At 43.1% G+C, this 25,893-nt stretch overlaps 1 long non-coding RNA gene across 1 annotated transcript in view; it reads right to left on the bottom strand.

The window, feature by feature from the left end:
* LOC311512666 overlaps positions 1-1,728 on the bottom strand; it is a 50,839-nt gene extending 49,111 nt beyond the window's left edge. The window contains exon 1 of the long non-coding RNA XR_014709521.1: positions 1,651-1,728. This is a non-coding gene — a long non-coding RNA (uncharacterized lncRNA). The remainder of the gene's footprint in view (positions 1-1,650) is intronic.
* Positions 1,729-25,893: the final 24,165 nt, after the last annotated feature.

Raw genomic sequence — 25,893 nt, 5'->3', positions numbered from 1 at the left:
GACTTTCTGTTCTGATTGCTGTGATTGAAGACACAAGGCTATTAAAAGTCTACAGGGTGAACAAACTCAAAGAAATTGGTGCAAGTTTACCTTTTGTAAAGCAGTGGACTTTGTTGATTTTTTAGATGTTTGGGCTTTCGCAAAATACAGAAGTATATACAGCCAGTCAGAGGAAACTGCAAGATTTTGAGACCAGGAAATCTAATTTTCTAAAAAGAACTGCTAGAGTAACAATTGAAAAGAAATGAAATAATGAGCATCCCCAGCACAGATAATCAAAGTTCACAAGATCAGGATGAATTTAGTGCCCTGAAGTTGCTGGATCGTTGGAAAGCATGAATTAAATCAGGCTAAAATTACTAGATTTGAGAACAAAGTAGGCCTGAATCAGATCCATGTGTAGCAGTGTAATTCAACTGAGTTCAAATTCCTGATTTGCACTGGTGTAAGTTCAGACTCAGGCCCAGTCACTTGCTTTTTAGCATGCACACTGTCTGGAAAGTACCCAATCAAAGGAAAACCCCACACTGTCACCCATCTTTTCAATTTTCTCTCAATCTACTATCCTATTCTATCATACAATCTGAAAAATCACTCAGTTAACCTGGACAGCACAGAGCAGAGGTGTTCGAGCCTCATGTGCGTTCAATTAAAGGCTAGAAAAGTCTGATGTTTCTATTACTGATCTTTTCTGAGCAAATACAGGAGAGATCATCTTCAAGCTACGGAGAAAAGAAAGTGCAGTGTCCAGCATCTTGCAGAGACCTTCTGAAGCCAGTAAGAGGTACCCTAATTAACCACTAAGACGCCAATTCTGCCAACCCTTATGCACATGCGTAACTTTACTTTTGTTAGTAGTCCCAGCAGGTTGTAATAAAGTTAAGCATGTGAGTGTTTGCAGGACGGGGGCCCAATTCTGTAGGAATTAAAAAAATCATCAAAAATGCCTCAATTTTATATTTTGCCTGGATGTAAACCACTCCTGTGGCCGTTAGTGCTCTGACTCTTGTAGTAATTCATATACCATTTGATTGAGGAACAGCCAGAAAAAAAATATGGAAATTATTGTATTTTATACTTATTTTAAAGAAAAGTGCAGCCTCTTATGGGAGGGTTTTTTTTTTTTTACTGCATTTCGTAAAACTTTTTGCAGGGATCTGACAGACATAAGTAACAAACAACTGCAGGGATACACAGCAGTTTAAATACATATATTTAAATGAGTCTTTATAGCTTTTTAAACACTCTAATTCAGCCCAACTACATGCATAGCAACACATCCCTAACTACAAATGTGCCATTTGTTTCCCATTGTAACCACAACTGTTTAAAAAATAAAACTATTTTAATGTTACATTTACTCTTCTTCTCCCCTTGTCCCCAACATCACCCACACAAGCTGATGTTGTTATAACTCAAAGAAAGAAGTCAGGGCCAGCAATTAAATAGTAGTCAGGGTGTCACAAAAACGTACGCATTAACTAACCTTAAATATATTGCAAATAATTTCAAGGCCATTTTTCATTGTCTGAGCTATTTAGTAGCAATTCTCTATTGGAACATGGCATTTATGGTCTCAAAAGATTAATACAACACAAATCACTTATTTTATGAAGTGAAAAAATGTCAGATAATATCAAGTAAACTTACTCAGTAAAGCTTAAAAAGCCAAAGATTGGTTGGAAATGGCTAACTAAAACTTTAGCCACCTCCATGTGACAGCCAATAACTTTAATATTTGCTGCAGCTGCTAAGTTTCCAGCAGGTCTCTCTTGGCTCTATGTGTCCGTTAAGAGGCAATGGCACACATTGCTTCACACATTTGGTGGCTCTACCTTTGTGCAGCAGTCCTTCCCTCTGCAAAATGTTCTTCTCAGTACACAAAAGCAGCTGCTGAAGAAACAGCTTCGGAGTGAGAGTGAGAGAACCAAGGACAGCAAGCAACCTCCGATAGAGACAGAGAGAGAGAGAGACAGATAACCGTGCTCAGATATCCAAAGGAGCTTCTGTAAGAGACAAAAACACCAGCTTGGCTCACCTCAGCTTTATTCTGACCTCCAGACCCCCAGGTGAGATTATAAAACCATTAGAGCTAATTTGGCTGTAGGAACATGGGCCTACATTATGCTTAACTTGAGAGCCTTCACCTTGAACTTTGAAATAGGTTATTTTATAAAAATGATGGCAGCAGCCTTTTTTTTCCTTTGTCATGCTGAATTTTTTTTTGCTGTTTAGTGACTAAAATATGCCCAGGGAGGTGTGGAGAGGGATCTGTACCTACTTGGAACTTTATTGAAAATGTTTCAGTTAATTCAGTAAAAATTCCAGTGCATAAAGACTTCAGAAACATCTACAACTGGCTAGGTAACCCATGCAATGCATCAAACTGCTTCTTGTACATAGTGGCAGAAAGCCTGATGTGCACAAACTGATGCTTGCTACTTAGTTTTTGAGTCTGTCTTTAAATATATTTCATTCTAATCATTTGTAAGAGGAGCTTTATGCTGGAAGATCCCAAAAGGCTCCATATGAGCCATGCATAGTTATTTCTGTCTGTGCTCAAGCTTTATTTCAGTTGTTTTTTTGCACTGTGCTTGCCATGCAGCGATCTGTAAAGGGAACCTACTCTGATACAGTTTGAAAAGTGCATTTTGTACTTGGCTCTCCCTTTGATCGAATTAATCTGGGCTTTTTTGTAGTCCTAAATGAGGCCTATGGGCTGACAATGTAGCTGTTTAAAGGGGATTTTAGGGGATAATAGCCAATGCAAATAGTGCCATGAGAATGGCAACTTGCTTTTGCACTTTCAATCACATAATAACAGCAAAGAAAGCTTTTAAAATGAATTGAAATTTTGTGGCATGCCATCTGGGATTATTTGGGGAAACAGTTCTGAAGACTGTGGCTGTGTAAAAGAATGGTACTATGGGCCACTCTTAAGCTGACATGTTTCAGATGGCAACCTTATGCTAACTGCTGCAAAGTTGGCTAGCATTTTTTTTTATTATTTTCTTTCTCTTGGATTATCTGCAAAAAATTCTCTTTGCTGGTATTTGGGCCTGAAAAACTTTTCTATTGTTAAAGAATTCAATTCAGCCCCCTTGCAGCTGCTGATCCCTTTATTGTTCCAATCGTTATGTATACGCGTCTCAGATGAATGTATCCAAGCCTTTTAGTGCCTTAATAGGTGTCTGTATAAAGGTCATTTATTCTGTAGTACTTGTTTTAACAAAAGTTTATACACAAACAACAACTACAGCTAAAACATTCACATTAATCAATGCTCCTTGCACTGCAAAATGCACAAGGAAAAAAAGCCAGCTGAGAGGAAGTGTGTCCAAAGCATGAGAATTATTTTCTGCGCAATACTGTGAAGCAGCAAATACTTTAAGACATCATCATCAAAGGCTGTATGAAAATTATTTCATAGCTGTTGCTAGGGCAGATGATTGCAGAGATTTCTCAGCACAAGCACAGCTTTGACGTGGTTTCTGGAAGTTTTAATAGACAAGAATGGAAGGAAACTAGAAAACGATGATTTTTCTAGGTTCTTTCCCCCCTCATATTAGTTTTAGAGCTGGGCTGGATGCTAGAAAACACCTTGACCTTTTGGTTGACATAGCTGCCTTCTTCTCTTTCCTTCTCCTCTTCCTCTTTGCCCCAGCTCCATCTGATTAGCTATTACAAACACTTATTGAGAAATTAGGGTGTATGTAAGTCAGATTTTTGAGTTGTGAGATCTTGGATAAACCTGTCTAGCGAGCTAGCTTGACTTTTTAAAAGAAATATTAAAATCCACCCCTGAGCCCTACAAACCTAAGTCAATTCACGAAGAATTTAAAAAAGAAGCACGTAAATCATAAGAACTATGGGCCAAATTCTAATCTTGGTTCCATCTGTGTAAACCTAAAGTGGTTCCATTAACTTTGGCAGCGTTATCCCTGTTTACACACATTACTGAGCTCCGAATTTGGCATTCTAATAATAAATACTAGCTCAGCAGAAAATAAATTCAAGAGAAGCCAGAGGGGCCAAATGCCAGTTATCAGTTACATGAGGAATGAGATTTGTCAAGAACAGGGAATATTATGTGGGAACTACGATGCAACATGGGGAGGGGGCTGGGGCGAGCATCCACTTACTCGACTTCTAACGAAGAGCAAATATATGCAGAACAGGCTGTGCTTGCTCATTTGCTGGTTAATATTTTTGCCAGCAGTAGCTCCTTCTCCCATCCCTCAATGTTATCCAGTTTAAAATAATGAAGCGATTACCACTGTTGCTAGGGGCATTACACCACATTAACTCTCACACCCTAAGTTAAGCAGTATAAATAGATCACAATTGCCCAGTATACAAAGCCCAACAATCAATTGTTGCAGCAGAGGTCTGAGAAAATTGATGTGCATTCCACTGCGCCCTAGTGATGAACAGACTTGGGCTCTGTTAGATCTAGGAGGAAGTTCCACTATGGAGGACTCCGCTGAGAACGCCCTGTCATTCAGATCTAGGGATTGTGAGCTGGAGCAATTCAGTTATCTGACAGTCAGAGAGGCAGTCTCTCTAGCAGGCAGGACTTTACAGAGCAATGGCACCACCACTGAACCCATATGCAATGGAGGATCAGTGCAGTGTTGGAGTGTGCTCCCTGAAGCTGATGCTGCTAAGTTGGTGGGCAGCCACATACCGTGCTTACTGTAGCTTCCAGGTGGTCTTCACAACTAGCCACATGTGTAGTGCATTGTAGTAATCCAATTTGGAGACCACATAGGCATGGCTAACTGTGGCAAGGTCCACAGCCAAGTGAAAGGATTGCGATCTTCTTGCCAATGCAGATGAAAAAACGTGTATTTGACCATTGACGTTACTTGCAAATCTGGGAGCAAATAGGGATTTAAAAGCAGCTCCTAACTGTAAGCAAGCCTCACTAATAATAATCCATAGATATCAAAGTGCTTTACCAAAAGAGATAAAAATCCTTATCCACATTTGACAGACAGGAAAATTGAGGTGTAGACAGCGCTGTGTCAACGAGAAGCTACTGCTTCTTTCAGAGGTGGATTAACTACACACACCCCCCAGTATCTTCACTGAACCGCTGCAGTATTTTATGCATAGATCTGCCACGAGTAATATTCCTAGACCTGAAGAAGAGCTTTGTGTAAGCTCAAAAGCTTATCTCTGTCACCAACAGAAGTTGGTCTAATAAAAGATATTACCTCATCCACCTTGTCTCTCAATTTCAAGTCAGGAGGTTACTTAATCAGCATTGACAGTTTTAAATATCCAGTTCCTAAATTCTATCAAATCACTAGACAGCTTTTGGACATCCCCAAACAAATGGCTTTCACAATGCACCTACAGCCAATTATTTATTTTTATTAAAAATATTTTTAATATTGTTCTTTTTCATATTGTGAGTCAATGTCAGAACTACTTACAAAAATCTGTTGTCTTTTCCACCATGGCTGGTCCCTCTAAATCCATTAGTACTAATTTCTAATATTGTAATGAATGCAAATTAAGCTATTGTATCAAGTTAATTTTCCAATGCTGCACAATACAACAGGTGCAAGCATCATATAACTCTATGATAATGCCCAGGCATCACCTGCCTGTTGCCTGTTTCACTACCTTGAAAATCAGGTTGTACTGTAGATGGTTGAATAACAGACCAAAGAATATAAAACATTAATTTTACATTTTGCAATACTGAATCAAATGGAAATCTAGGAGAACACAATAGTTCAAAACTGACTTGGGACACAAAGATGGGTCAGATGAATAAAGGTTTCAAATAAGTAAGGTTAAAAATGCAGATAAATATTCAGCAGTACAAAGGTCTACTGATCTGCGGCAACTCTTTAATTTCCTGTACTATTAATTTTTAAACATGTTGCATATTTTTGCATTGATTCATCCAATAATATTAGTTTTTGAGTACATTATCTCTTTACTAGTGTACTGAAGCTGGTAATTATAATATGTAAAAATAGCTAAATAACAAGGGTAGATGTAATAATTATGTCACTCACAATCAGTGATTTTGGTTGAGTATGATGTATGCATCTTACCCCTCACATAATATACTTCACTTAAAGGAAAAATAGCAGCAGAAATGTATGTTAAAAACCATTATGTAAAAGGCTGAAATGTAATAATCTGTAGAATTTGGAGGTTTGGGGGCAGCTCAGGGGGCTGGCAATAGATTATTTAAAATTTATTACACTAATGCCCAGAGGCTTCAATCAGGATCATGGACATATTGTGCTAGATGCTTCACAAACATGTGGGAATAAGTGCTCCTGACCCTGAAGAGCTTCTGAGCCAGCTACAGATGGCAGGGTTCTTCTGTTGTCCCACCAGGTTAGCAGGCTAAGCAGGACACAGGCAGCTCTGCCAGGGAGATGCTGACTGATTTTTGCCGCTTCACTGTGACATGTGCAGATTGTGAACTCTGTTCTGAATATAAGGAATATAGGAGTGCCTCTCTGGGCAAAGGAAAGTAGGGTCTAGGACAGAGAGGTCTTTGCAGGAGATCCTTAGGCACAGCCAAGCATGAGACAAAGCTTGGGCTAAACTTTACATTTTGTTATTGTTACGAGTTATGTGTAAAGCCAGCCCGCAAAAGGGGGTAAATTTGGACTAAATATAATGGGGCTGCTTTTGGCTCCTGCTTTGGCCCCTTTATGCCATCACAGTGGTGTGCAAGGGCCATTACAAGAGCCACTAAAGGCTGAAGCGAATTCCTCTCTCACTGGAACTATGTAGGGCTGATGTAAACAGCTCTACACTGCTTCTGTTTTCAAGCCATAGCACAGGGACTGTGCCAAGGGCAAAGTGGAGCTGTAGGTTGATTGGAGGTGGGATGAGCCATGCATATTACTCTATAGGTAGCCCTGGAGAGGCTGCTATAATTTAGAACATCTTGAGGCTGCTCCAACTTACACCAGAGTTCACTTCACCCCCACAGTATCCTAGAATTTTGCCACCTTTCCCCCCCCCCCTTGTGCTGCCCCCTCAGATGATAGAGCACCAGATCTAGACCACTGAGTGTAATTTCAGTTCAGAGCAAGGTGGGAACTCCACCTCTTTACAGAGTTTTAGACCTCAAGATCACTGGATCTAACATGCACTAGTGATTAGGCAGAGTGCCAAATTAATTTCGCCTTGTGATTTAGACCACACTTGATGCACTTTCACAAGAAGATATGCTAGTTTATTAATCTACTGGGTCATGCAATCTAACAATATTAAATGTCAATCCATTGTGTAGTGTCAGTCACAAACACAATACTCCATGGCTCTAAAATAGTCTGAATCATAGCAAAAAAATATGATTTTGGTTATTTTTCTTTCAGGTAATAAAATGTTATATATTTTATGCTTTGGATATGCTATGCACAATGACTGACATGTTTAATTTCCCCCAGATAACTCAAACACATTGGAAGTCAATGGAATTACACTATGGGTGAATTTGGCCCACTAATTTACCAGTTCATTTTTGGATGTATCCTGGACAAATTCTAGTTTGAGCACTTATATTCTACCTACCTAAACGCCTCTCTGCAGATTCAAGTACTTAGGACTTTCTTGCTGGGTCACATGCTCTCTTTTCTATATAATGTCCTGATCCAACACCCATTGAAGTCCATGGAAAGCCTCTGAAGCACAAAGAAGGAACACTGACCTTTGCAGCTGCAGGGCAGCTTTTGGAGAGATGGCGTTCCAACACAACTTCCTCTTAGGGCTGGTGTTGACGAGGAAAAGGCAGAGGGTGTGTGGCCAGCATATCTTGTGTAGGCTAGAGAGGCATGGGTACTGATTGAAGATCTGTATATATCAGGCAATCTATAGAGTTCTGTTACAGGGCAAGCTGGCCTATTAAGGATCAGCCCCAGCAGACGACATTCTGGGGACTGTAGTTCCCAGGGGGTCTAATTGTCATCTGTAGGCTGAAGCAAGAAATGCTGGTCACAGGCACTGACTTTTCAAACTGCCAGGGGGTGCTTGACCCCTGGCTCTGCCCCAAGCCCCACCCCTTTTCCCCAGGCCCCATCCTGCCCGCCTCTTCCCACCCAGTTATGCCCCCTCCCCCGAGCATGCGGAGTCCTCGCTTCTCCCCCTCCCTCCCAGCCTCTCTGCATGCTGTGAAACAGCTGTTCGCAGCGGGCGGGAGGCATGGGGAGGGAGGGGGAAGGCGCTGAGCCATGGGGACACTGGTGGGTGGGAGCTGATTGGGGGACTGCCGGTGGGTACTCCACACCCACTGTTTTTTCCCCAGGGGTGCTCCAGCCCCAGAGCACCCACGTAGTCGGCGCCTATGCTGCTGGGAAAGGCAGCAGGGCTTTAAATAAAGTCCCTTCCCTTACTGTCGTGGGGTAGGTACACACTGTCATGGGTGCCAGGTCATGTATGGTGAGAAGAAGGAAAAAACTGTATAGCAGCCGGTTAGGTCCCTCGTTTGTGACCCTGACTATCAAATGTTGTAGTACGGCCTAGTGGCCAGTGTCAATAAAGCGGCCCTTCTTCCCAGGGCAGTGTGGCTCAATGGCTAGAGTCAATAAAGTGGCCCTTCTACTCGGGGCAGCATGGCCTAATGGCCAGAGTCAATTATTGGCCCTTCTACTCAGGGCAGCATGGCCTAATGGCCAGCGTCAATAAGCGGCCCTTCCACCAGGGCACCGTGGTCTAATGGCTGGAGTCAATAGAGTAGCCCACCTCTGTGGGATTGTGTGGCTTATTGGCCTGTTGAGGAAGTGGGGCACCACTCAGCGGGCTGTGACACCAAGGGTAGGGTGACTTGGGCCCTCCCTGCTCCTCCGAGTCCCAGCCCAGGGCTCTGGAGGTGGTGGGGATGCTCACCACTGAGTCAGCTAGGAGCCTCCTGAAACACGCTGACTGGTGCTCTGGTTCACTCACTGGAAAAGAGTCTAAGTCCCCTGGGCTGCTTCCTACCCTTTCTCCCTCAGTGATGCTCCACAGTTCCCCTGGGTCTCTGGGGTCCTCAGATGGCGTAGCTCCTGCCGGCGTGGTCTCTTCTCCGGGCTCGTCAGGGCAGCCTGGAGTCCATCTGCAACTCTGTGTGCTGTGGCACTGAAGTCGGAGGCTGTAGCAGCTCCCTGGAGAGAGCCTGCAGTCTGTGTCCTCCCCCTTCAGCAGCCTGCCCAGACTGAGTTGGGCTGTGTGGCCTTTTATTTTAAGTGAATTTTGTAAAGTGGCATTATACCACCGTGGGTTCAGCACTGGTGGCTACAGTTTCAAGTTTAACAGAGTGAAAGTCACCTCTGCTACTTGCTTCAGAGTTAGAGTCTCTAGAAACATATAGAGGTAGTGACCACACAGACATTCACAAGTACAAGGTCTAGACCGGGGTGGCCAACCTGAGCCTGAGAAGGAGCCATAATTTACCAATGTACATTGCCGAAGAACCACGGTAATAGGTCAGCAGCCCCCCATCTGCTCCCCCATCCTTACTTCCAGAGCCTCCCACCCACTGGCAGACCCACCGATCAGCACTTCCCTCTCCCTCCCCACTCCTCCCAATCAGCTGTTTCATGGCCTGCAGGAGGCTTGGGGGGAAGAGCGAGGGCACGGCAGGCTATGGGTGGGGGCGGTGGGAAGGGGTGGAGCGGGGGCAGGGCCTGTGGCAGAGCCAGGGGTTGAGCAGTGAGCACCCCCCCCCGGCACACTGGAAAGTTGATGCCTGTAGCTCCAACCCCGGAGTCGGTGCCTATACAAGGAGCTGCACATTAAACTTCTGAAGAGCTGCATGTGGCTCCGGAGCCACAGGTTGGCCATCCCTTGTCTAGACTGTTTTACAAGTTTTATTAAAGTTACAATTAAAGTTATGATTACCCAAGCATACAGAAATTCTATACAGACCGAGGCACAAGTTACAAACATAGTTATACTCACATCCTTAACAACAGTGTTCGGGTCTGATGGGTCTCTCGTGGCTTGATCATCACGAGAGGGATGGTTCCTGCTGGAGTCTCCCATAGGGAGCTCAATTTTCTGGGCATCCCATTTTTATAATGCGATTCTGTCTATACCTACATTCTGCGTATGTTCTTCAGAGTGTCAACCCTCCTCTCTCTTATTGGTCTGTGTCCCCTGGAAACTTTAAGGGATCCCAATTTTCTATAGGATGTTTAAGTTCCCTTTATTCTCATTAGCACTGATACACAGCCTGTATCCTGTGGCTAAGACAGATGTTGGAGACAGATGCGCCTTTACAGTATTTTTATGCTCTATATTTATCTTCTGGGTAATTTTGTGCAATATGACCACTTGGTACCTCTTTTCCCATAGTCTTAGGGCATCAGGTTATTTTCCAATCACTTATGTCATCATTTCTTGTCTCCAAGGCCTAAAATAGCTTAAGCAGAATCTTGCAGACCTCAGCCTACAAGCCTTGCATTCCAGCTTGTCTTACTCATGTCTAATACTTGGTTCTTCTCAATACTGATCAATCTTATACTTTTGTAATCCTACAAATTCATTCTAATTAACATACAATGAATATATGCAACATATTGATTAATCTTAACATCACACAATAAATGGATAATAAACTAAAATCATGGGTTACAGCAGCTTCCTTTTATACTCTGCCTCCAGGCTGAGCATGCCCAGCAGAGTCGGAGGGGTGGGGCTTCTTCAGCTTGCAAAGCACAGTTAACCCTGTCGGGGCTGGTGCGGGGTAGGTGAACCCCGTCACACTTACACTGAAGGATTCCTAGAGAAAACAGCAGCCTGCTGCTAGGATTGTGACTGAGGTCAAGGCAGGATCTGCCTGGATGCTCACAACTGAGAGGAAGCAGGGAAGGAACTTGAAAAGTACTGTGCTGAAGAAGTCTGTGGAAGGACTAGGGAGGAGCCCTAAGAGGCAGGCTGGCATAGGTGGTATCTTTGGGGGAAAAGTGTAGTGAACATCTAAGTCTGGAATGGACTTTAGGGTTTCAGAGCTGGAGTTTGGGGTAAAAGGAGGGCATTGTGGGGCTGTACATGTTGATGGCCCCCTTTCATAAAGTGTCGACCCCTGCAACCAAGGGAAGAAGTTCACACAGACCCCAAGTAGAGGGCTACGGCCTAGGTAATGCAACTGGTTGAAGACTTTTTGTCTGAACTCTTATTTACCCAGGAAGGGGTGGAGCATTTTTAATGCAGACAAGGGCTAAATTTCCCTGTCGCATGACGGGGAGGCTAGTGATTAGCAGGGGAGCTAAGACAAGGCTGCATTGTGACAGGAAGAGGTAAGAGAACCTGCTCTAAGTTCGCTTGCAGCTCTCTTCTGTTGGTGCTCCTTCCCCTTCCCCTGACAAGCAATGGCAGCATGACTGACATAATTGCAATATTGCCATTGGTTCCCCCATGCCAGCAGCTTTCTGTGACTCTGTGCAATGGGAATCATAGAGCAAAAAATAACACACTGCTGCTCCGGTCAATAGTGGTTCATATGGCAGTTGTTAATGTAACCCATTGGCTAAGAGTCTTGTTCCCTTCTTGGAGGATCATCATGGGGAGGGATTGAACGTGGAACCACCAACTCTAAAGTCATAGGTCACTACCTCCTTGAGTAATTCCGGTAGTACTAGTAGAAGGTTTTTATCTTTCATGTGGACCAGATTCTACAGGGGAACAAGAAACATTGTTATATTGGTTTACCGGAAGTACTTGCTGCATAGCCTGGCATTTGACCTCTGTAGCTGGTTATATCCCTCAATTTCTTATGTTACTCTTAAAGTGTTCACGTGGAGGAACTAGCTACTTCTGTATGTGGTGGAAGGAATATCACTGCACATAGCTTTATTCTTTGTGTATCCCAGCTAACCCATTTATACTCTGCTTCTGCAAGTTTGTTCCTATGCAGGCTGGGAGGGAGAGGAGAAGTCATGGCACCAGGGCCATGCACAGGAATAAAAATTAGGCCGCTTTTGGAGGGGTGCTTTCTGTGCCCCCCAAGGCTAAAGGAGCTGGCTCTCCCTGCCAAGGCCCCAGAGGAGTTCTGTGCCCCCCACTGACTGGGGGGGCCTGTTCCGCTGATGATGTTCTGTTAAACAGCTATCATTGCTGTTGAGCTGAGCAGCAGTGTTTTGTTTCCACTTTCCACCATATAGTGTCGAAAGATAAAATTAAGTCATGGTAGTCACCACTATCATGGAACCGGAGAATTTTGCCATTTATTTCAGCTCTTCTGCTATAGCAGTGACCTCTCATGATTTTGTGAATTTTGCCATTTTGCCCTGCTCCTGCACATTAACAATTTGGACTAGATCAAAGCGAAACTTACAGTTTCAAAGGGGACTAGATCAAAGTAAACTAATCAAATGTTAATCCATGGCAGCAGGGTCCACACTGGTGCTCTGACCATAGCATCAAATTATTGATTGATTTTTTTTTAAAACTGTGACTGTGCCATGAATTAGGCATAATTTTGCTGTGACAAAATTGTATCCATAGTGATGGGAGTACTTTAAGAATGTTTCTCTGTGCTTTGCTGGGTCAGGGCCCTGGTGCAATGAAATGCTATATTAAATAACTCTGAAAACAAATAATTGATATGACTGACATATACTCTGATCTGTTGTAACTGGGGATAGACCATAGTTGCAAAGCTTAGATAAGGATCTAAATCTTCCTGAAAGTTCAGGTGATTCAATGTTCTGATTTTGGTTTGTATCTAGCATTTTCTCAAAATGAGAGATGACACAGATGTGGAGATCTAGGTATTAATTTTAGGCTGAGGTAGAATGTATTTTAATGGTTAAAAGTAGAATTTTAAAGAGATTGTTACAGCTCAGCACATGCCTAACCAACAGGTGTCAGCCTTGCAGTACATTTTTAATTTTTAGGATCTGTTCCTTCTATGCCTTGCTATAAATTTTTGCTTTGAATTAGTGAATATTACAAAACACACACAAATAAATTAGAATTAAAGCATTGCACTGCCTGAAAGTAAAGAACACTTTTTCTTGTGAACTAGGAGATGAAACAAATTAGATTCATCATTCAGAACTATAACCCTGCTGCAAATTGCAAAATGAAACAAAGCTCATCTCCTACAGCAGATAATGAAAGTGTTTTGGGATGGAAATGAAGAGTATAAAATAATGATGGAAAACTCTTTAGCTACTAGCACTGATACTTTGTGTTTACATTACCTCTTTTTTAAAAAAAAAACTAGTCTTCTCTTTTATAGGGTTCAGGACAGATCCTTCACAGGATAGTGGCTAAATAATTCTCACATTTTAAAACATAATGAAAAAACTGCATTTGTATCTTGTGTTTATTAGTGTTTGAATATTAACAAATATTTTTATTGATAAATACATCTTTTCAACATGTATATCAAACTAGTATGGCATATGTAACCAATTCTTTTTGAATGGGATTTTATGAATCACCCCAAAATATTAAAGTCAAAATTTACAAACCTATGTGCTTAAAATTCAGCTTTTGAGTCCATACTTTGGCACCTAAACAAAAGTGGCCTGATTTTTTTAATGCTGATGAGACCCTCCAGCTCCATTTGAACAGCAATTGTATGTGCTCAGCAAATCTGAAAGTCAGGCCACTTTAATTGAAATGCTTAAATATGGACTTAAGAGCATACTTTTAGGTATCCAGGTTTGAAAAGTTTGGCCCAGATCTCTTTTCCTATCCTAAAAATAGGCTGACTGCAAGATTGACATAAATTTTGTCAATGTAGCTCTGCCTATAGCTACAGTTGACCAACACTCCTACTCCTACACTCCCTACGGTTTTCAGTTGCCTATATATTTACCAAATTTTAACCATTGGGGCTGAAATCTTCCATGATCGGTGTCTGCATTGGGTGGATTATTTTTTCTAAAGTTTCAGCAAAAATGGTTGATTTGTTTCCAAGAATGAGATTCATGAAAAATATATCAGGCGATGCCATGATGACAGCGATGTGCCTTTTGTTATCTCTGTGAAAAAAACACCCAAATTTAGCCAAGTTAAAAGCCTTTGAAAAATCTCAGTTTGCACATGTTCCTTTGAGACTTGTTATTATCTAGCAACTAAATTCTCTAAAGATTCTGACTGCACTGAGCATGCTTCAGCCTACGGCTGCAGAGGTAGAGCAAGAGATTCCTTGCAATTGCTTCTTCCAGTAGTTGCATGCCACTGCGGTGCCAGAGACCAGAGCTGAGAGCAGCAAGGCTTCGCTCCCATGCTCTCAGTGCTCCCTATGCTGATGCCTTAACACAGTGGTTCTCAAACTGTGGGTCGGGATCCCAAAGTAGGTTGTGACCCCATTTTAAGGGGTGAATTGGGCCAGAGTTAGACTTGCTGGGACCCGGGGCTGAAGCCTGATCTCCACCCTCACCTGGTGCAGCAGGGCTTGGGTTCCAGCCTGATCTCCACACACCAGGGTTGGTGGGTCTGAGGCTCCGTCCCTCCCCCCAGGGTTATGTAGTAATTTTGTTGTCAGAAGGGGGTCAAGGTGCAATGAAGTTTGAGAACTTCTGCCTTAGCAGTATGGAGGACTAAACCTCCTAACTTGACTGCAGATTGGACAAGAGCCAGATCTGGAGGGAGAGGACAGTGGAGGGAATAGATTGAGAGAAAGAGTCTGGATAAGGAGGAGACTTGGACTGGCCGGGCAGAGAGACTGGGGGAGACTTGGACTAGTTAGGTGAAGAGACTGGGATGGGGAGTGGGGACTGGGGGAAGAGACAGGATTATAATGGCAAGGTGGTAGGAGGGGGAGCTTTGGGGGGAACAGAGACAGAAGGGTCCAGTGTAGGGCCTCGCTGGCCAGTGCCCTTTTCTGGGGGCTCCACTTGGGACAGGAATTGGCCCAGCTTCTTAACTGCATCCCAGTTCTAATCTCTCCTCTCCTCAACCTTTACAACTGATTCAACAGCTCCCAGATACAGGGGAGGCTGCTGCTGTCCCTCCTCCTGCTTCTTTGGTGGCAGCATAAGCCCAGCACTTGGGAATGTTGCTGTGCCTAGTTGTTTGGACATGCTGCTAACATTTTCCTCGGGAATGTGAGGAAAAGGGTGATTTTAAATAGTTTCTACACCAGCAATATTGAATAGAATTCCATGGGACAAGGAAAAGGACTTCCCTGGGCCAAGGGCATTCTCACTGCCAAATATCGGAGGTCTGCTACAGACATTGGAGGTATTAAATGGATGATAGGTCACAAGAATCCTTTATAATGGAAAATGTTAGTCAATCTAACTACAGGGAGAGGTGTTAGTGGCCCCTGTAATTTATATATTTCATATCTGCAACAGCAAATAATCTGCTGGATTTTTTCTCTCCTGGGGTGAAGATGATGCCCACTTCCTTTGGCAGAGTTTGGAGGATACGTCTCCATTTCCCCCCCCCACCACCCTTTTACTCCCATCTTCAAAGTCCTGTGTGACAGTCAGCACACTTCTGGCAGAGGGGCACAGGACGGCATTCGTATTCCTCGTTACATCACTGACTGGAAGGGTCGCTCTGGAGTAACACAAGGCATCCTGTCCTTTTGAGGATAAGCACACAGCTTTTGCAAAACTCCTAGCCAAAGAACCAAGAGCACGACAGGGACTGAGCCTGGCTCTCCTGCATGGAGATAATGTGGGTAGTATCGCAGCACCAGACAGTGTTTTGTTTGTGTGGGTGTGACCGGTAGGTGAGAGCTGTACCTCAGAATGGGTCTGACAATCAGAGAAAGATTTAACTAGGTTGGACATAGTTGACTGGTGATCTGATCAACTTCTACAGCATGTCTTCATTGTTATAGACAGAGTTGCTATGTGAGACAGGATAGCAATACGGCCAGCCCCAGACATTCAAAGACCATGACTCAGACTCAAAATAATGAAATTGGCTTAAAAGCCATGACTTTAAGAAAAATAAAATAAAATGGGTTTCTTTTTGTCCACTCAGGTCATTTTTGCAAGCTCTTCATTGTAACCAAGAAGATATTCCAAACTATGACATTGTGCAGGGCACACAGAATCTTTCATTTCCACCTTAAAATTATTGGTCAAGTCTTAAACGCTTATACAAACTACAAAAGGTCTTTACGATTATGTTACAGTTAAGAACAAGTTGTTATCACTGCGGAGCACAGCTGCCGACTCCATGAGACTATGTAGCTCATTGATGCCACACACTGGGGACAGGAGGCCTGGTATGATGCCTTATAATACCCAGTTAATAATATAAAAGCACTATTTCTTCTTAAATCATGTCAGTTCACTACAGATTGTTCTATAGCACTGGCATAGTATTGAAAGGAAATCCTATAAAGTGTGTGTGTGGGTGGGTGAGAGAGAAATCCTGCATTCAGTACCGTAGGTTATTATGAAAAGGCAACATAGGAAAATGAAAGTTAACTGCAAATTGGAATTTTCATTGCATTGCTTGTGATAGATGTTTGAAAAGAAATATGTGGAATAAGCAGATCTATATTGCTGATGTTGGTGCAGAGCATACTTGCCCTAAACAGTTTAAGAACAGTTAACCCTCATTATGTTATCAAGGTCAGCAAGAGTTTGAATGATTGGCCATGTAAGTGCTGGTTTTATGGACTAGATATAGCTGTGGGCTGGTTTGAACATACATAAACACAACACTTTCTAAAAAGCAGAATATTAGCTTCTTTGCTCTTGTTGGCTTCCTTTACTATTTCTATCTACTTTTGGAACTTCTCTCGACATGTAGCTGAATGTACTACTGGGCGCAAAAGCATTTATACTGACACTCTATGTTACGTATTACTGAGGTAAACAGCTTAGTAAAGTTCAAAATGGGAAAGATACTTATAAAGCATAGCATCTACAGTTACACTAGCAAGTATAAAAAATATAAGGGTTATCAGTACTAGTTGTTTAGGGCATGAACAGACCTTCAAAGAGGGTTAGAAGAAAACTGATCCCTTTACACATAGTTGATAGAATATTGTATGTTGGTTGGGAACATTTTACATGTAAACATCTGGCACTGGTCACTGTCAGAGTGGACCCCCTGTATAGGCTAAATATTGGTTTGTTCTGTAAGACGTATCTTCTGTTCTTATCTGAATTTGAATCTTTCCTGCACCATCAGCTGTCACTTGGGTTCTTATGAATAGTAGTAATTCCATAAAACATGTTGAAGTAAATGTAACTCAGTGCTCTTTCACTTTTATTAAAGAAAAAAAAGAACAGTGAAGAATGTGGAACAACACTTGCCATACGTACTATACAGTTACTGGTTTACTGGTTGCTTTTAACTGATACATAAAAGTAAATCAAATATCATATTATGACCTCAGACTTCATATCAATTCTCTTTGACATCAATAAGTACATCACAGGGGACATCTAACTTAATTTAATACATTACTCTGAAAAGATGATTATGCCATCAGAAGTCTATACTTTTTACAGTTAATATTTTCCGTCCAATGTATGTATTGAATACTAATAATCATACTAATCTATCTAAATACTTGTATGGCTCTTGCTACAGTAGTGTCTGAATGTTATAAATACTATTACCAAATATCATTTTCTTTGTACAAAAATATATATCTGAGCAAATAATGTGAACAAATATATGTATGTTATTGTTCTAAATACGTGACACCAAAATTTCAATGAGTTACACCAGAGATGAATCTGATCTATCCTCTTCCTAAAAGTGATATATTCTGAGGAACACTTTCAAGGCTGTCAGGCTTAAAATGCAATCTCACCTAGCCTCCACTTCAGAAAAGCATCTTTATTAAGGAAAACACTTCCACACATGTTTAACCGTGAGATTTTACCACATGCTTTAAAGTAAAGCATGTGTTCAAGTGTTTTCCTAAATTGAGGCCCTAATGTTTTTGTAACCCCTCTCAACACTATAAAAATTATCTTTAATCATACTTAATACTGTATAGAGAAAGTGGTTCACATTTTTTACAGAACTGTCCAAATATTAACAAATGACTCTTCCTAAAACAAGGACTATAATACTGTTAAAATCCCACGGCCACCACCACTATAGCTCTGTGGAAGTAATACAAAATGTGTTTTATTGAAATTTATTCAAAGTAATTGAAATTGAATGCCGTTGGTGTCATTTTTGTGGTCACGTTCTGTGAATATTCTAGAAAGAGTTTACTAGCAGGAACCCAGAGAGAGACTTTAAAGTGAGCATTGCAGAATATTAATAGAAAGCGAATGTGAAATCTGTAGTTTCAAGCTACAGGTTGGAAACCTGGTTCTAAGAGTTATGCTCATACAATTAGGGAACAGAAACATTGCATGAGAGTGTCCAAGTGTCCAATCAGTATATCTCAGAGTTCAAATATTAAATGGTTTCCGTGTATAAGAATTATTAGCAGAAATAATTTGGCAAATAATTTTGAACAAATGAAAGAAAATTGTGATCTGATGTCACATGGTTCATGAACCAAAACAGGAGAAATAATCAAATTATTTGTTATGAATTATTTGCCCAATTATATTTTTGACCCTGTGAAAATGGGTTTTGGAGGAAAAAAAGATACTATTCCTTTAAGGGACAGGCTGGAGCCTACAGCCTAGGATAATCAAGGAGTCCCTGCCCTGCCTTGCAGGTTGAGTTATATAAACAAACAGGAACAGGAAGCAGAGTGGGCAGGCTGCAGTAGATGGAAGTTGCTCTCTCTGGCACCCAGAGATGAGCCTGACCTGATTCAGAGACTCAGGGCATGGACTCTACGTTTTGTGAGCCCTAAACCAAAGTTCTTGTGAACAGTTGTTACAACGATTTCTGTTGTGAAAGCTGACTGAAAGGGGACATAGTATTTTGCTAATAGTATGTTAGCTTATCTTAGCCCTGGATGGTTAAAGTGGTGTCTGTTTGGCAATTAATGTGGGCCACACCTGCCGTGCCACACAGGTCTGCCCTGGAGTGCTCAGGGGTTGGCTGCATCTTCATAGACTCATTCTCACAAACAACTAGATCACTGTGTTAGTTATGACAGTGGAAGCACTGTGCCATTCCTTTGTTCATTCGGCCTGCTCCATACTTCTGACTCTCCAGGGTATTGATTGGTAGAGGAATGTGAAGCAAAGGTTTATTGCAGCTGTATGACTGTATGACATAATCGTTGTATGACTAGTAAGCTCAAAGATTAGCATGGCTTTAGCAGATTTGCTAGTCCAATATACCCCTTTGGAAATCAGTAAAAATTCTACTCACAGTGTAGTCTTACATGTAATCCATGTCTATTGATATAATATTTGCTTGTAATAGTGTTCCAGGACCTTGTACTAAGGGTTTGTTGTTGGGCCAATCTGCCTGGGAGCTGAAATTTGAACACTATGGCAGCTCTCATTTTGGAAGGCTGATTGTCCCCTTCCTATTGTAAAAACTTTTCAAAAATCGTAGGGAGATACTTTGTAGCCTTATCAGTCACACTGTCCCTTTAACAGTATTTCCATCTTAGATGGTCATCACTGAGCCACTGAGGTGTCTTTCATTGTTTAGTCTTTAGGTATGGCACCATAACTGGCATGCTCTGTGTAGAAAAGAACATCTGTATCCCCCAAGGAAAGACTTATCTGAGAAGTAGAAGAAAACATGTTTACTTTTTTGTCAATACCCAGTACTAGGGCACAATTTTTCTAATAGAGATAAAACAGAAGTCTAAACATTTTCACCAAGACTTTTGAAATTCAGTGTTCATGTAATTTAAATAGGCTAGGGGCTGTTAATTATTCTGGCAAGTTTTCAGTTGCTTTTTTATTACTTGCCCTAGAATGTAAATGCAATATGAGGAACCTAACTCATTATTTGTCAAATCTGGTTTTTATTTGATTTATTTCTTTGAGTCTTGTTTGCCTCTTAGATTAAGCATGGTTTGTACCAAGTATTTCAACTAGTTTTGCTCTATTAATGCAACATTTCTTCATATTTTTCTAGAGCAACATTCAAAATTAAATTGTCCAAATGAAAGTGAGAAAAAATTATTCTATAACCCAAAATGAAATATTAACAAAGCATTTCACTATAATGAATGCCTGCTCTAGGATACAACATAGTGCAGTCACTATCCCGAGATAAATTACATATTTTGTTCTTTCAGTGACTTTATTTACATTAATACAAGAAAAATGTTGCAACAAATTTGTATTTGTCAAGTTAGTAGATGTTTTTGTTCTGGGTTTCTGTTATTCCTGTGATTTTTAAAAATATATATCTTACAACTAACAGCCATCAGAAAACGTTATTTTAGCTCCTGTTATGTGTTCATCTTGATACTACTGAAATTATTTAGAAATAGAAGGAATTGAATAAACCATGATTGTTGTTAATTGAGATTTATATAACACCCTCATCCAAAGATTAAAAAATATTAGACAAGTTGTGTGTATGTACACAAATATGATCACTTTATTCATCATATAAATGATTATTTCTAGGGTGAAGGCACAGAAGCACCATACACAAACACTATCTTGAATAGAAAAGAATGCTTATCCAAGTGAAACAAGTACATTTCATCAGGTGGCTAGAAATGTAGTTGTTCATTTGCAATTTAGCAAAGATACCACTATTAATATTCTTGCAAAGTAGAACTGTTCTCTTTCAAAGAGAACTGTTCTCTGACAGTTTGATATACTGGGCTTCAGCCTACTCTCCTTGAAATCAGTGGAACATTTACCACTGAATTCAATGGGACAAGAAACAGGACCCTTGCTTGACCTTAACACCATCCCATGCTAACGCACAATGACCTATAGGGATGAAAGTCACTTACTGAATCACCAAGCCCTGGTCTACACTAGGACTTTAGGTCGAATTTAGCAGCATTAAATCGATGTAAACCTGCACCCGTCCACATGATGAAGCCCTTTATTTCGACTTAAAGGGCTCTTAAAATTGATTTCCTTACTCCACCCCTGACAAGTGGATTAGCGCTTAAATCGGCCTTGCCGGCTCGAATTTGGGGTACTGTGGACACAATTCGACGGTATTGGCCTCTGGGAGCTATCCCAGAGTGTTCCATTGTGACCGCTCTGGACAGCACTCTCAACTCAGATGCACTGGCCAGGTAGACAGGAAAAGAATCGCGAACTTTTGAATCTCATTTCCTGTTTGGCCAGCGTGGCAAGCTGCAGGTGACCATGCAGAGCTCATCAGCAGAGGTGACCATGATGGAGTCCCAGAATCGCAAAAGAGCTCCAGCATGGACAGAACAGGAGGTACGGGATCTGATTGCTGTTTGGGGAGAGGAATCCGTGCTATCAGAACTCCGTTCCAGTTTTCGAAATGCCAAAACCTTTGTCAAAATCTCCCAGGGCATGAAGGACAGAGGCCATAACAGGCACCAGAAGCAGTGCCGCGTGAAACTGAAGGAGCTGAGGCAAGCCTACCAGAAAACCAGAGAGGCGAATGGCCGCTCCGGGTCAGAGCCCCAAACATGCCGTTTCTGTGATGAGCTGCATGCCATTTTAGGGGGTTCAGCCACCACTACCCCAGCCATGTTGTTTGACTCCTTCAATGGAGATGGAGGCAATATGGAAGCAGGTTTTGGGGACGAAGAAGATGATGATGATGAGGTTGTAGATAGCTCACAGCAAGCAAGCGGAGAAACTGGTTTTCCCGACAGCCAGGAACTGTTTCTCACCCTGGACCTGGAGCCAGTACCCCCCGAACCCACCCAAGGCTGCCTCCTGGACCCAGCAGGTGGAGAAGGGACCTCTGGTGAGTGTACCTTTTAAAATACTCTACATGGTTTAAAAGCAAGCATGTGAAAGGATTACTTTGCCCTGGCATTTGCGGTTCTCCTGGATGTACTCCCAAAGCCTTTGCAAAAGGTTTCTGGGGAGGGCAACCTTATTGCATCCTTCATGGTAGGACACTTTACCACTCCAGGCCAGTAACACGTACTCGGGAATCATTGTAGAACAAAGCATTGCAGTGTATGTTTGCTGGCATTCAAACAACATCCGTTTTTTATCTCTCTGTGTTATCCTCAGGAGAGTGAGATATCATTCATGGTCACCTGGTTGAAATAGAGTGCTTTTCTTCAGGGGACACTCAGAGGAGCCCATTCCTGCTGGGCTGTTTGCCTGTGGCTAAACAGAAATGTTCCCCGCTGTTAGCCACGGGGAGGGGGAGGGTTGAGGGGGTAGCCATGCGGTGGGGGGAGGCAAAATGCGACCTTGTAATGAAAGCACATGTGCTATGTATGTAATGTTAACAGCAAGGTTTACCCTGAAAGAGTGTAGCCACTGTTTTATAAAATGTGTCTTTTTAAATACCGCTGTCCCTTTTTTTTTCTCCACCAGCTGCATGTGTTTCAATGATCACAGGATCTTCTCCTTCCCAGAGGCTAGTGAAGCTTAGAAAGAAAAAAAAACGCACTCGCGATGAAATGTTCTCCGAGCTCATGCTGTCCTCCCATGCTGACAGAGCACAGACGAATGCGTGGAGGCAAATAATGTCAGAGTGCAGGAAAGCACAAAATGACCGGGAGGAGAGGTGGCGGGCTGAAGAGAGTAAGTGGCGGGCTGAAGAGAGGGCTGAAGCTCAAATGTGTCGGCAGCATGATGAGAGGAGGCAGGATTCAATGCTGAGGCTGCTGGAGGACCAAACCAGTATGCTCCAGTGTATGGTTGAGCTGCAGGAAAGGCAGCTGGAGCACAGACTGCCACTACAGCCCCTGTGTAAACAACCACCCTCCTCCCCAAGTTCCATAGCCTCCACACCCAGATACCCAAGAACGCGGTGGGGGGGCCTCTGGCTAACCAGCCACTCCACCACAGAGGATTGCCCAAAAAAAAGAAGGCTGTCATTCAATAAATTTTAAAGTTGTAAACTTTTAAAGTGCTGTGTGGCATTTTCCTTCCCTCCTCCACCACCTCTCCTGGGCTACCTTGGTAGTCATCCCCCTATTTGTGTGATGAATGAATAAAGAATGCATGAATGTGAAGCAACAATGACTTTATTGCCTCTGCAAGTGGTGATTGAAGGGAGGAGGGGCGGGTGGTTAGCTTACAGGGAAGTAGAGTGAACCAAGGGGCAGGGGGTTTCATCAAGGAGAAACAAACAGAACTTTCACACCATAGCCTGGCCAGTCATGAAACTGGTTTTCAAAGCTTCTCTGATGCGTACCATGCCCTCCTGTGCTTTTTTAACCGCCCTGGTGTCTGGCTGCGCGTAACCAGCAGCCAGGCGATTTGCCTCAACCTCCCACCTCGCCATAAACGTCTCCCCCTTACTCTCACAGATATTGTGGAGCACACAGCAAGCAGTAATAACAGTGGGAATATTGGTTTCGCTGAGGTCTAAGCGAGTCAGTAAACTGCGCCAGCGCGCCTTTAAACGTCCAAATGCACATTCTATCACCATTCTGCACTTGCTCAGCCTGTAGTTGAACAGCTCCTGCCTACTGTCCAGGCTGCCTGTGTACGGCTTCATGAGCCATGGCATTAAGGGGTAGGCTGGGTCCCCAAGGATACATATAGGCATTTCAACATCCCCTACAGTTATTTTCTGGTCTGGGAATAAAGTCCCTTCCTGCAGCTTTTGAAACAGACCAGAGTTCCTGAAGATGCGAGCATCATGTACCTTTCCCGACCATCCCACGTTGATGTTGGTGAAACGTCCCTTGTGATCCACCAGAGTTTGCAGCACTATCGAAAAGTACCCCTTGCGGTTTATGTACTCGGCGGCTTGGTGCTCCGGTGCCAAGATAGGGATATGGGTTCCGTCTATGGCCCCACCACAGTTAGGGAATCCCATTGCAGCAAAGCCATCCACTATGACCTGCACATTTCCCAGGGTCACTACCCTTGATATCAGCAGATCTTTGATTGCGTGGGCTACTTGCATCACAGCAGCCTCAACAGTAGATTTGCCCACTCCAAATTGATTCCCAACTGACCGGTAGCTGTCTGGCGTTGCAAGCTTCCACAGGGCTATCGCCACTCGCTTCTCAACTGTGAGGGCTGCTCTCATCTTGGTATTCATGTGCCTCAGGGCAGGGGAAAGCAAGTCACAAAGTTCCATGAAAGTGCCCTTACGCATGCGAAAGTTTCGCAGCCACTGGGAATCGTCCCAGACCTGCAACACTATGCGGTCCCACCAGTCTGTGCTTGTTTCCCGAGCCCAGAATCGGCGTTCCACAGCATGAACCTGCCCCATTAGCACCATGATGCATGCATTGGCAGGGCCCATGCTTTCAGAGAAATCTGTGTCCATGTCCTGATCACTCACGTGACCGCGCTGACGTCGCCTCCTCGCCCAGTATCGCTTTGCCCGGTTCTGGTGCTGCATATACTGCTGGATAATGCGTGTGGTGTTTAATGTGCTCCTAATTGCCAAAGTGAGCTGAGCGGCCTCCATGCTTGCCTTGGTATGGTGTCCGCACAGAAAAAAGGCGCGGAACGATTGTCTGCCGTTGCTCTGATGGAGGGAGGGGCGACTGACGACACTGCTTACAGGGTTGGCTTCAGGGAGCTAAAATCAACAAAGGGGGTGTCTTTACATCAAGGAGTATTTCAGGCAGGACTTCACGGAGGGTTCCAATAAGAAATGGTGCACCTAAGTTATTGTTCTTATTGGAACGAGGAGGTTAGCCTGGCCTCTGATTGATACATGGCTAGATTTACCTCGCTGCACCTTCTCTGTGAGTGACTGCAGTGTGACCTAGAGGAATGAGTCCCCTAGACAGGGGAGGAGGCAAATGAGTACAAAACAAATCTGGTCTATTTCTTGTTTTGATCCACTCCATCTATCTTTTACATCTTTGGCTGGCAGCAGACAGTGCAGAAGGACTGCATGCCATCCACATCTCATGGCTGCTCGGCAGAAGATGGTACAGTACGACTGCTAGCCATCCTCATCTCTTGCCTGCCTGGCAGAAGATGGTACAGTACTACTGCTAGCAATCTGTATCGCCTGCCTGCTCACCTTGAGACGGTTCAATAGGACTGACTGCAGGACTAAAGAGAATGACCTGGTCAAGTCACTCCAAATTTAGTCCCTGCGCCCATGTCTGCCCAGGCGCTCCCAGCCAACGTGGCCAGGAGCACCTCGGACACGACGAGGACGGCTACCAGTCGTACTGCACCGTCTGCTGCCAGAAGGCAATGGGTTGCTGCTACTGTGTAGCAAAGCCGTACCGCGTCTGCCAGCACCCAGGAGACATAGGGTGACGGTTACCTGAGCGGGCTCCATGCTTGCCGTGGTATGGCGTCTGCACAGGTAATTCAGGAAAAAAGGCGCGAAACGATTGTCTGCCCTTGCTTTCACGGAGGGAGGGAGGGAATGGGGGCCTGACGATATGTACCCAGAACCACCCGCGACAATGTTTTAGCCTCACCAGGCATTGGGATCTCAACCCAGAATTCCAATGGGCAGTGGAGACTGTGGGAACTGTGGGATAGCTATCCACAGTGCAATGCTCCGGAAGTCGACTCTAGCCTCGGTACTGTGGAAGCACTCAGCCGAGTTAATGCACTTAATGCACTTAGAGCATTTTCTGTGGGGACACACACACTCGAATATATAAAACCGATTTCTAAAAAATCGACTTCTATAAATTCGACCTTATTCCGTAGTGTAGACATACCCCAAGACAACTTTCTGTAGCACCTAGTTTTTCCTTGGTCTCCTCTCCTAGACGTGATCAACCTGATGTTGCTTTGGTTAAGAGTCCTAACAAGATCCCTGCTTGAAGGTGATGCCTGAAATACAAAGGGTGATTTACATGCTTGTCGTTTATTTCCAACCTATAACACAATACAGCTCTTTTTTTGCCTCTTGAACCAACATAGAATACAGGGATTCACATTTTGAACCAAAACACAATGGAAAACAGTTTCTTCAGTCTGTATTTATAACGTACAACAAAACTAACTGCAAACTCTATAATGTTTTTAAAAGTCAAAC

The sequence above is a fragment of the Lepidochelys olivacea genome, assembly GCF_965140295.1.
Source record: "Lepidochelys olivacea isolate rLepOli2 genome assembly, chromosome: 1".
NCBI lineage: Eukaryota > Metazoa > Chordata > Testudines > Cheloniidae > Lepidochelys > Lepidochelys olivacea.
This window is presented reverse-complemented; position numbering and strand designations above follow the sequence as displayed.